We start from the raw sequence: 12,826 nt of genomic DNA on the forward strand, positions 1-12,826 counted from the left end.
ATCATTTGTACTATCTATATTCAGCACTGGGAACTGACTGGGCAGAACAACTTAATGTCAGAGTTGTAACAGTTTCTGCTACAGCTGGGCCCCATGGCTGAATCCTGATCTTGTCTGGTCCATCCAGATGAAATGTTCTTTTTTTCTGATAACAGACACCAACAGAATCAACAAAACCATCCGTAAGGCCAGTGATGTTGTGGGGATGGAACTGGACTCTCTCACGGTGGTGTCTGAAAAGAAGATGCTGTCCAAGTTGCATGCCATCTTGGACAATGTCTCCCATCCACTACATAATGGACTGGTTGGACACAGCAGTACATTCAGCCAGAGACTCATTCCACCGAGATGCAACACTGAGCGTCATAGGAAGTCATTCCTGCCTGTGGCCATCAAACTTTACAACTCCTCCCTAGGAGGGTCAGACACCCTGAGCCGATAGGCTGGTCCTGGACTTATTTCATAATTTACTGGCATAATTTACATATTACTATTTAACTATTTATGGTTCTATTACTATTTATTATTTATGGTGCAACTGTAACGAAAAACAATTTCCCCTGGGGTCAATAAAGTATGACTATGACTATGACAATCATATCAGCTGGGGCTCTGTGCACCAAGTTAAGATTGGCAAATGAACTGGAGATTATGAGCAGGAGGGCGCGTCCATTGATGTGCCCATTGTTATGTCTCAATTATATCAATGACCTCAATCATAATATGGATCCTGGATTAGCAAAGCTACAGGTAATACTAATATTGGGTGTGGTAGACTGTGTGGAAGACTATCCAATCTTGAAGCGAGATCTGGCCGGGCTGAAAACCTGTTGGATGTAATTTAATGCAGGCAAGTGTGCATCGTTGCACTTTGGGAGGGAGAAGCAGCGTTACCTCGTGCATAGCAGGACATTGAGGAGTAAGGCAGAAAAGAGGGCTCTGGGAATTCTGATCTATGTTTCTTTGTGAGTAGGATCACAGGTAAGCAGGGTCATAAATCAAAGTATTGAGTAGAGAAGTTGGGATGTTATGTTGAAGTTGTCTTCTACATTTGTGACCAAATTTGGAGTATTGCCTTCAGTCCTGGTCACTGACAGACAGTGAATGATATCATTAACAATGAAAGAGTACTGAAAAAGTTTACAAGGCTGCTGGACCTGTGTTATAAGGAAAGGCCGAAGAGGTTGAAAGGTGTGGAACATGGGAGGTGAGGGGAGATGTGATAATGGTATGGAAAATATGAGGTGCATTAATCAAGAAATCAAGCAGTGTTTTTTTCCTCACTGAGGTTGGGTGAGACCAGAACTCGGTCATAGGTTAAGTGTGAGAGGTGAGATTTTTAAGGGGAACTTCTTCCTTTATAGGGTGACACGAGTGCTGAACGAGCGACTAACGGTGGTGCCGGTTCGATTTCAACATTTAAGGAAATTTTGGATAAGCACAATAATGACTGGGGGTTGAGAGTTGTGGTCTGGGTGCAGGCCGCTGGGGACCAGGCTGAACAATAGTTGTGCAAGTCCTTTTGCTGTTCTGTGGTATCATTGACTCTGTGATGCTACGTAGGAGTAACTCAATTCCCCAGCATGGTTCATACAACATCACTGACCACAGGGCTTTTTCTCCTGTTTCTCTGATGCATTGTGAAATCTTTGTTCTACGTCAGAATGCCAATCAGACAAATGGATCTCTGACTACAATTCGCAGCATTCGCCCGAGCCCACCTTCTTTGTGTTTATGTTGAAGCTTAGTGAATAGGATCCTGTACTGTCAGCGACCATACATTATTCAATATTCCTATAAGGGTGATCTGTGCAAGGAGAACAATCTCAATCTCACATTCTTGTTCTGAAATTGTCTGGTCCAGAGGCCATGTCAGACGGTTAGCACTCTCTCCAATGCTACCAAATTATTCTTGTTGTATGGCAGCCAGAACTGTGCAGCCTGCTGTAGCCATTACCTTAACAGATATACTGAGCCAAACCTGACACAATTTAGCACACCTGGCTCCAATCCAAACCCTGGGGTTAAGATGCAATATGCCAACAGAGTGTTACAAAATCAACTACATACGTTGCTTTTTAACTTCAGATTAGTCACCTCCGAAGGAAAATAATCCAATCTTGTAGGCGGGAGGAGGAGATAACAGCGCGCCGTGCGCGCACAGCTCTCCGGTGAAAATGATATTGTGTCCATTAAGTAGGGGTTGTGGACAATTCTGATTTGATGGAGACAGACGTGAAAGCACAGAGGAACATCTGGAGAAATTTCTGAAATGCCGGTTCGCTGCCGCTGCTACTGGGTGCTCGAGAATCTTCCAGAGGGAAGGCCTCAAAATCCCCGGCTTTGCCTGCTGCTGGCAACCAAGGCTGAGGTCGAATCGCTCGGATAGAGATGGTTCTTGGTACTCGGTGTCGGCGGGCTGATCAGAGGCTCGAAGTTTTCAGACGACTTAACAGCGGCCAGAGCGTGAGTGGGCCAGTGAAGGAGTGGAGCTTTGAGGCTTTGATTTGAGAGATTCTGGCAGTTTTGGCAGTTGGTCTGTGCAGTCAAGTCAATCAAGTTTTGAATAGATCAGCAGAAAGCTGTTGATTAGACAATCAAGATTTGAATAGCTCAGACTCAACAGAAAGCAGCTGATTGAGCAGTCGAGGTCAGGTGACCAAACATTTTGAAAAGATCAAACAGATAAATAGAGGGATAGCTCAAGCGAAGCGGCCTGTGGAAAGTGGCCAGTGAGTGAGTAGGCCAGTGAAGGAGTGGAGCTTTGAGGCTTTGACTCGAGAAGCTTCGACGAGAAGAGGCGGAGGACAAGCTAGCTCGCAGTTAGTTTTTACAATGTCTCCTGTGATGGTGATGTGCCTCTCATGTGAGATGTGGCAGTCTTGGGGGGACTCCCCTCTCCCGCAGAGTCAAATCTGCCAGAAGTGCATACGGCTGGGCGATCTGGAAGACCATGTAAGGAATCTGGAGCAGCAGATGGATGACCTTTGACTCATAAGAGAGAATGAGGCAGTCATAGATGAGAGCTACAGAGAGGTAGTCACACCTAGGCTGTCAGAGGGGGGAAAGCGAAGGTGAGCAGACAGGTAGTGGCAGAGCACCCCTGTAGCCATTCCCCTGAATAATAAGTTTACTGTCCTGGATACTGTTGGCGGGGATGACCGACCAGGTGTGAGCCACGGGGGCAGGGCCTCCGGCACTGAGTCTAACCCTGTGGTGCAGAAGGGTGGGACGGAGAAGAGGAGAGCTGTCGTCATTGGAGACTCTATAGTCAGGGGAGCAGACAGGAGATTTTGTGGACATGAGAAGGACACCCGCATGGTTTGTTGCCTCCCAAGTGCCAGGGTCCGGGATGTCTCTGACCGGGTGCACGACATCCTGGTACGACAGGTAAAGCAACCAGAAGGCGGATGAGTTGAGGGCATGGATTGACACGTGGAATTATGACGTTATAGCAATTAGTGAAACTTGGCTACTGGAGGGGCAGGCCTGGCAGCTTAATATTCCAGGGTTCCGATGTTTCAGATGTGATCAAGGCAGAGGAATGAAAGGTGGGGGAGTAGCAGTGCTTGTCAGGGAAAATATGACAGCAGTGCTTAGGCAGGACAGATTAGAGGGCTTGTCTACTGAGTCTTTATGGGTGGAGCTGAGAAACAGGAAAGGTATGGCCACATTAGTGGGATTGTATTACTGTCCACCCAATAGTCAACGAGAATTGGAAGAGCAAATCTGCAGAGAGATAGCAAGCAACTGCAGGAAACATAAAGTTGTGGTGGTAAGGGATTTTAATTTTCCACATATTGATTGGGACTCCCATACTGTTAGGGGTCTAGATGGTTTAGAGTTTGTAAAATGTGTTCAGGAAAGTTTTCTAAATCAATATGTAGAGGGACCAACTAGAGGGGATGCAATATTGGATCTCCTGTTAGGAAACAAGTTAGGATAAGTGATGGAAGTCTGTGTAGGGGAGCCCTTTGGTTCCAGTGATCATAACACCATTAGTTTCAACTTGATCATTGGCAAGGATAGATCTGGTCCTAGGGTTGAGGTTCTTAACTGGAAGAAGGCCAAATTTGAAGAAATGAGAAAGGATCTACACTTCACCTGTGAGCTGGCTGGGGTGATATACTGCGTCCGGTGCTCCCGATGTGGCCTTTTATATATTGGCGAGACCCGACGCAGACTGGGAGACCGCTTTGCTGAACATCTACGCTCTGTCCACCAGAGAAAGCAGGATCTCCCAGTGGCTACACATTTTAATTCCACATCCCATTCCCATTCTAACATGTCTATCCACGGTCTCCTCTACTGTAAAGATGAAGCCACACTCAGGTTGGAGGAACAACACCTTATATTCCGTCTGGGTAGCCTCCAACCTGATGGCATGAACATCGACTTCTCTAACTTCCGCTAATGCCCCACCTCCCCCTCATACCCCATCTGTTACTTATTTTTATACACACATTCTTTCTCTCACTCTCCTTTTTCTCCCTCTGTCCCTCTGACTATACCCCTTGCCCATCCTCTGGGTCCCCCCCCCGCCCCCGCCCTGCCTTTCTTCCCGGACCTCCAGTCCCATGATCCTCTCGTATCCCTTTTGCCTATCACCTGTCCAGCTCTTGGCTCCATCCCTCCCCTCCTGTCTTCTCCTATCATTTTGGATCTCCCCCTTCCCCTCCCACTTTCAAATCCCTTACTCACTCTTCCTTCAGTTAGTCCTGACGAAGGGTCTCGGCCTGAAACGTCGACTGCACCTCTTCCTAGAGATGCTGCCTGGCCTGCTGCATTCACCAGCAACTTTTATGTGTGTTGCTTGAATTTCCAGCATCTGCAGAATTCCTGTTGTTTTAGTAGTGAACAGAGTTGCTATTGCCTAGGAGAAGGTTCTAGGGAGGCTGAAAGGTGCGGAGATAACTAACTCATTGGACCAGATTGACTTCACCCCAGTGTTATGAAAGACATAGCTGAAGAGATTGTGGAGGCATTAGTCATGATCTTTCAAGAATCACTAGATTTTGGAATGATTGTGGACGATTGGAAAATTACAAATGCCACTTCACTACCTAAAAACAGAGGGAGACAGGAGGATGGAAAGCGTGGACCTGCTCTCCTCACTTTAGTGTGTAGGAAGGTGATAGATAACATTATTAAGGATGAGATTCTGGTACTGGGAGGGACATGATTAAATAAGCTAAGGTTAGCATTGTTCCTTTCAGGCGACATCTTGCCTGACAAATCTGGAATTCTTTAAGAAAACAGCGGGTAAGATAGACAAAGGGGAGTCAGTGGATATTGTTGATTTTCAGAAGGTCTTTGACAAGATGCCACACATGAGACTGCTTAACATGGTAGACTCCCAAGGTATTGCACAAAATAACAATGATGGATGACTGGCCGACTGGCAGGCGCAAGGCGTGTGAATCGATGCGACCTATTCTTGTTGGCTGCCATTGGTGCTCCACAGGGGTCGGTGTGGGTCCACTACTTTTCACATTATATCTCAATGATTTGGAAGATGGAACTAATTGCTTTGCAGATATTACAGAAATAGGTAGTGGAACAGGTATTATTCAGGAAGCAGGGAGTATGCAAAAATACTGAGACAGATTGGAAGGATGGCCAAAGAAGAGCCAGATGAAATATCACGCAAGGGGGTGTCTCGTCATTCAGTTTGGTATAACTAACAAGAGTGCAGACTATTTTCCAAACCGAGAGAACATTCAATAATCAGAGGTACAACAGCACCTGGGAGTTCTTGCACAGGATTCCCTAAAGATCATAAGGCCATAAGAGATAGGAGCAGATTTAGGCATTTGGCCCATCGAGCTTGCTCTGCAATTTCAAATCATCCATTTCCCTCTCAGCCTCATTCACCTGCTTTACCACCCCCCCGCCCGTATTCCTTTATGCCTTCACTAGTCACTAATCTGCTAACTCGTCCCTTAAATATACCCAAGGATGCCCTGTGCAGCCGCTGTGGCAAAGAATTCCACAGATTCACCACTCTCTGCATAAAGCAATTCCTCCTCATCTCCTTTCAAAAATCAACTCATTACTATTCCGAGGCAGTGTCCTCTGGCCTTAGTCTCCCCACCATAGGAAACGTCCATTGCACATCAACTCTATTGAGACATTTCAACGTTTAATACTGTTTAATGCTTCCTACCTCATTTTTCTGATTTCCAGCAAGTACAGCCCCAGAGCCACCAGACCTTCCCTATATGATATGTCCTTCAAACCCGCAATCATTTTGGATAGTGTCCTTTGAACCATCTCTAACGTCAGCATATGATCTCTTAGCTAGGCGGCCCAGAACCATTCATTATATTCCAATTGAGGCTTCACCAGCATCGAATAAAGCCTTAACATTTTATCACAGCTTTTCTATTCCAATTCTCTTGAAATGAAGACCAACATCATATTTACCTTCCTCACCACTGACTCAACCCCCAAATTAACATTTAGGGAATACTGCATAGGGACACCTAAGTCCCTTTGCACCAGAGACTTATGACTTCTCTCTCAATTTAGAAAATTGTCTATGTATTTATCTCTTCTACTATATTTGTATGCTCATACACCTCCTAACACTCTATTCCATTGGTCACTTTTTGCGCATTACACCAACCAGTTTAAGTTATTCTGTAGCCTCTCTGCTTCCTGATCATTACCTATCTCTTCACCTATCTTTGTATCATCTGCACACTTGGACACAAAGCCATCAATTCTTTTCATTCAAATCTCTGACAGTAAAAGAAAAAAAATAAAAGTGGTCCCAACACAGTCCCCCGAGGAAAACCACTAGTCATCGGCAGCCAACTGGAACAGGCTCCCCTTATTCTGACTTTTTTACCTCCTGCCAATTATCCAACTCTGTATCTGTGATTCTCGCATGGATAAGGCAGTGGCTGACTGTTATCAGGCAAAGAGTGAGAACAAAGGGAGCCTTTTCTGATTGACTGCTGGTGACGAGAGGTCTGTGTAGGGTCTGAATCTTTTTACATTGTTTGTCAATGACATAAATTAAGATGTTTGCTGGCCTGGGTTAGCACCAGTGGCATCAGCAGTTGGTCTGCCACCTGTCCTCAGGGGAGGGAGAGATAAGGCACACAATGAAGCAGCATTTGGAGGTGTTAATGAAGGAGCCATCAGTCTGGGTATTGTCTAGAGCGGCTCCCCCTTTGAACCCTGAACTGTTTGAAGTGATGGACAGGCGATCTGGAGATGTGTAATGAAGGGACGGGAGAGAGAGCTGTCCAGAGCGGCTCCCCCTTTGAACCCTGAACTGTTTGAAGTGATGGACAGGCGATACCCCAGCAGGGGGATAAAAAGGGACAGGTTCGCTAAGGCAGGACACACACGATACCCGAGGTAACGAGACCCTGGAAGCGGTGCGCCTCTCACAAGCCGGTGGGAAGTACCGGGCCATAAACGCACAGGGTGGAAAGGTACGATCAGCGGGAACCCGGTGTGTGTCCACCCTCGCTTGGGTGCCGGGTTCACTGCAGAGGATCGACCGCATCTGGAGGAGGGGTCACAGTCGGTGACCTCAGGTGACATCACAAAGGACCCGCCCGAAAGCTGCTTGTGAGCAATATCGCCGGTCTGTGAGTGGAAGCCGCTCTGAATGATCAGTCGATCTCGTTCTCTCTCTCCCTCCCCCCACGTTGTCCATCGCCATGGCAACGATTACTGCGAACTGAACTAAGTTGGACTGAACTTTGTGTCACTTTGAAATTGGTCATTTACCCCTAGACAACGATAGAGCTTGATTGATGCTGTTATCTTAATTCTGTGCACATGTGTATTTATCATTGCTGAATTGTTGCATTTATTATCCTTTCGATTACTGTGTTGCTTGTTTCTTTAATAAAACTTTCTTAGTTCTAATAATCCAGACTCCAACTGAGTGATCCATTTCTGCTGGTTTGGCAACCCAGTTACGGGGTACGTAACACCAATTATCCAACTCTGTACCTGTGATTCTAGCATGGATAAGGCAGGGGCTGACTGTTATCAGGCAAAGAGTGAGAACAAAGGGAGCCTTTTCTGATTGACTGCCGGTGACGAGAGGTCTGTGTAGGGTCTGAATCTTTTTACATTGTTTGTCAATGATTTAGATGATGGAATTGATGGCTGTGTTGTGAAGTTTGCAGACGATATGAAGACATGTGGAGGGTCGTCTAGATCGGAGGACGTAGAGAGGCTAGAGAAGGACAGAGAGATTTGGAGAGTGGGTAAAAGAATGGCACTTGGAAAGGCAGTGTCTAGAAGTGTATGGTCATCCAGTTTGGTAGAAGAAATAAAACTGATGACTATTTTCTAAATGGAGAGAAAATACGAAGAATGGAAGTGCAAAGGGACTTGGAAGTCCTTGTGCAGGATTCTCTTAAGGTTAATTTGCAAGCTGAGTCTGTGGTGAGGAAGGCAAATGCAATGTTGGCATTCATTCCAACACAAGAATATGAAATAAGATGTAATGTGCGACCGGTGAGGCCACAGATGGGATAGGTGTTTAGTTTTTGACATCTTAGAAACGATGTGCTGATACCGGGGAGGGTTCAAACGATGTTCACAAAAATGACTCCAGAATTGATTTGCTTATCATATGAGCTTTCAATGGCTCTAGGGAAGTACTCACTGCAACTGACAAGAATGAGGGGTGACCTCATTGAAACATGTCAAATTGTGAAAGGCTTTGAATGCGTGAATGTGGAGAAGATGTTTCTATAGGGGCGGAGCATAAGATCAGATAACACAGCCTCGGAATAGAGGGGCTTCCTTTTAAAATGGAGAAAAGGAGGTATTTCTTTAGCCACTGACTCGCGAATCTGTGGAATTCTTTGACACAGGCCGCTATGGAGGCCAAGTCTCTGTATATTTCAGGCAGGGGTCGATAGGTTCTTGATTGGTCAGGGCATGAAGGGATATGGGGAGAAGGCAGGAGATTGGGGCAGAGGGGAAAATTGGATCAAATTGGATGATGAAATGATGCAGCAGACTCGATGGGTAAAATGGCCTAATTCTGCCCATATATCTTATTGATTCTCATAGCCATGATGTAATGCAGAAGCTTCGTACGGTATTGATCAGACAGCACTTGGAGTATTGTGAGCAGTTTTGGGCCCCTCTTCTGAGAAATTGTGTGTCAGGATTGGAGAGGGTCCAGAGGAGGTTAACATGTAGGTTTCCCTCCAAGCTGTGCAGGTGAGCATCCGGGCAGCAGTTGAAATGTTCCCACACATATAGGTTTTGTTGCCACGCAGCTTGAATTTTCTTTTATACTGTATAATTTTCATTCAAAGTGCGGCACATTTTTCAGACTGTTTAAGAATATTTAGCTCAGGGGAGTGGTTGGGCTGAACAATTAAAAAAAAAATGAGGGATTGTTCTTCACAAGAAAGATTCCAGGACTGAAGAGGGTGAGGCATGTTTGATGCCTGTAGTCACAGGAGTTTGGAAAACTGAGGTGACATCTCATTGAAACCTACCAAGTATTAATAGTCCTAAAGTCCTAGATGGAGTGGATATGGCCAGTGTGTGTGCTGTATGACTATGAATCTATAGTATACCTCTCTGCTGATGGAAGATAAACTGGCATAAATGTCTGACATTGTTACAACAAGCATAATGCATACTACTGAACAATGCAAAGCTCCTCACTCAGTAACCAAATCCTAGCTGCAAAGCAACAATGAAATGCCTATACAGCTTTCGAACATGAGTGTATATTGGTAACCAATGCCAGTATCCTTGTGTTTTCAATAGCAACACTGAAGGTGAGCTCAACGCACATGACCATAAGACAAAGGAGCAGAATTGGGCCATTTGATCCTCTTTTTCTCCTCCTCAACCCCAGTTCCCATCCTTCTCCCTGTAACCTTTGATGTCATGTCCAATCAAGAACCTATCAATCTCTGCCTTAAACACAACCAACAACCTGGTCTCTACAGCTGCAGGTGGCAACAAATTCCACAAATTCACCAGCCTCTGGCTGAAGAAATTTCTCCACATCTGTTTTGAAAGGACACCCCTCTGTCCTGAGTCTGTGCCCTCTTGTCCTAGACTCCCCCACCATGGGAAACATCCTTTTCACATCTACTCTGTCTAGGCCTTTCAACATTAGAAAGGTTTCAATGAGATCCCCCCTCATCCTTTTGGGTTTCAGTGAGTACAGACCCAAGGACATCAAAAGTCTCTTTCATTCCTGGAATCATCCTCGTGAACCTCCTCTGGACCCTCTCCAATGCCAGCACATCTCTTCTAAGATGAGGAGCCCAAGTCCCTTTGCATCTCAGCTTTTTGGATTTTCTCTGCATTTAAAACACAGTCCACACATTTATTTCTACTACCAATGTGCATGACCATGTATTTCCAACATTGTATTTCATTTGCAACTTTCTTGCTCATTCTCCTTATCTGTCCAAGTGCTTCTGCATGCTACCTGTTTCCTCAACATTACCTGCCCCTCCACCAATCTTTGTATCACCTGCAAGCTTGGCAACAAAGCCATCTACTTCATGCAAGTATTTACTTTAACAATCTGGAAACTGTCATAGAGATCTGGCAAAGAATAGTGTCGTCTGCATTCAATTCTGAACATACATTGGAGACTTAATAGACTTTAGACCAAATCTGCTTTGTCTGGTGCTGATGCAGGGCTGTGGTCAAGTTGTGACAGGGCATGTGTTTGCCTGTTCTGGAGAATCTGGGAGCACAGATCCGAGGCAAAACAGGTGCCCATGGTTTGCTGAGAACATTATTGATCTCTCAAAACCGCATCTGAAGAAATGTGTTACATTTCTCTCTCCACAGCTTTTACCTGGCTTGCTGATGTTTCTGATTGTTTGTCTTTTTTTTAATTTCAGAGTTATACCATCTGGGTTATTTGTCTTTCAGTCACTGGAGAAAAATGTGACAATTTACTCTGTGGTTGTTTGAGATGGATGTGCAGAATCTGAATGCTCAGATTACACGTCACTGGCTGCATCATCAGATTTTTTTTCAGGATCATTATCAGTGGTTAAGTAGATTTCCTGGAAGCTGCATTGCCCCACGAGTCAACGGGCATGGCTCACCCGAACTCCGTCCTTGCCAACAGCAACAGGAACAACTTTCCAGTTAAACATACGAACCATTACACACGTGACATTTGATCAGTTTGATCTTTTCATCAGGAGCCAAAGCACATTCTTTTAATCCCCGATGAACACATTTTTTCACAATCTCTGTCTTCCTATTAAACGTTTCATATTTCATCGCGGGATTATCTTCTGATTCTGAACATCTGCGTTATATGTCTATATCCAAAGAAACTTTCAGGGTTCCAGAGCGGTGACATTGTGGGCAGTGCATCCCTGGGCGTCACAGGACACTTCAGCTGACGTGCAGGGGTTAAACTGCCCACAAGATCACACAAAGCGACATCAGCTCAATTTATTTTTCCAAAAATACTTTATTCAGAAGTATTACAATATAAAGTCATTTACATAAACACACACACAGAGATACTAAAGGATTAATATGATTCAAACGCGGGATGAAAGGATTCATTTTGTGACTGGGAACGCCTTATCGTCTGGTCACTACTGACGTCACATCAGGTTTTACATAAAAATATACTAAACGGAAATAAGAGAAAGATTGAGGGAAAAAAACTCCTCTATCAAAGAATAGGTTTTTTTTTAAAGTAAACTGGCGTAATCAGGCGAGGCGTGGCCGTTGGGCTGAGCCGGGACACTCGGCCTCGGGTTCCACACCCACAAGCACCCTCGATCTTATTTTATCCAGCCAGCCGACGCCTTTCCGGCAAGATCCCACAGTAAATAAAGGACAGGGTCATCCTATGAATTGGCTAACAGTTCCCGATCAACAAAAGATAAACCTCCAAGACGTTAGTGACTTACAGAGTACCAAATTAAATTGGACAGTAAAGATAAAACACAGGATTAAAGAGAAAAATAGAAGCCCTACAGTAAACAAAGCCAACGTCTCACTTACCAGTGACTTGGAGAGTGATGGTCACTGAGGTTTGCGAGCCTTTGGTTGGGACCATGTTCACCTGGTATTCCCCACTGTCATACTTGTTCACCAACTTCAGCAGTAGCGACCCGTTGTTGGTGAACAGCTCGGCTCGCGAATAAGAATTATCAACAGACAGGGTTTGACCAATCCACTGGCAGACCGTTTTCTCGTTAAAGGTCCAGCTTCCACTGGAGATCTCATCCGACGGCCAAACGCATTTCCACCGACGGTTGCATTTATTTGTCTGTGCTCCACCATGATGGTAAAATTCAGAGACTCATCTGGGGAAGAGAAAATGTTATGAGGGTAAGGCGACAAACAGACGGGGGAAATGTGCTTAGCTCAGTGAGTACAGACTCTTAAGATCTGTACTCGGCTCAATAAGATCGTCTCTTGTCAACTGATGTTCTTTCCTACATCCCACGTCCAGCCTCTGACCACTAACCGTCCCAGAGACCCTCACCAGCGGTTATGAAGAAACAAAGAACAAGCGCTGCGATCGGCATCGCTACCATATCGAGAGAACAGCACCCGCCTGCTCTCGCACTCGGAGGCACAAACGCACCTCTTGGTCTCCGGGTCACGTCATCAGAGGTGGCACCGCTCATTGGACCAAATTTCCAGTGAACCAATGTGCGCACACACACCAATCATATACGACCCTGGTTTTCCTGCCGGAGCTCTTACCCTGTCTGCTTACAATTCGTTCTGCACTGTTATCATCCCACCCATCTGCGCCTCTGCAGCTTCCCATCTCAGAATTAGGTCTATTATCACCGGCATGTGTCGTAAGATCTGCTAC

General features: G+C 45.4%; 1 long non-coding RNA gene across 2 annotated transcripts in view; it reads right to left on the reverse strand.

Moving 5' to 3' along the window:
• The window catches only part of LOC140196935 (uncharacterized), a 39,187-nt gene extending 26,596 nt beyond the window's left edge, over positions 1-12,591 (reverse strand). For both annotated transcript variants that reach the window (XR_011885833.1, XR_011885832.1), the window contains exon 1: positions 12,001-12,591. This is a non-coding gene — a long non-coding RNA (uncharacterized lncRNA). The remainder of the gene's footprint in view (positions 1-12,000) is intronic.
• Positions 12,592-12,826: the final 235 nt, after the last annotated feature.

The sequence above is a fragment of the Mobula birostris genome, chromosome 4 (assembly GCF_030028105.1).
Source record: "Mobula birostris isolate sMobBir1 chromosome 4, sMobBir1.hap1, whole genome shotgun sequence".
In the NCBI taxonomy this organism is placed as follows: domain Eukaryota; kingdom Metazoa; phylum Chordata; class Chondrichthyes; order Myliobatiformes; family Myliobatidae; genus Mobula; species Mobula birostris.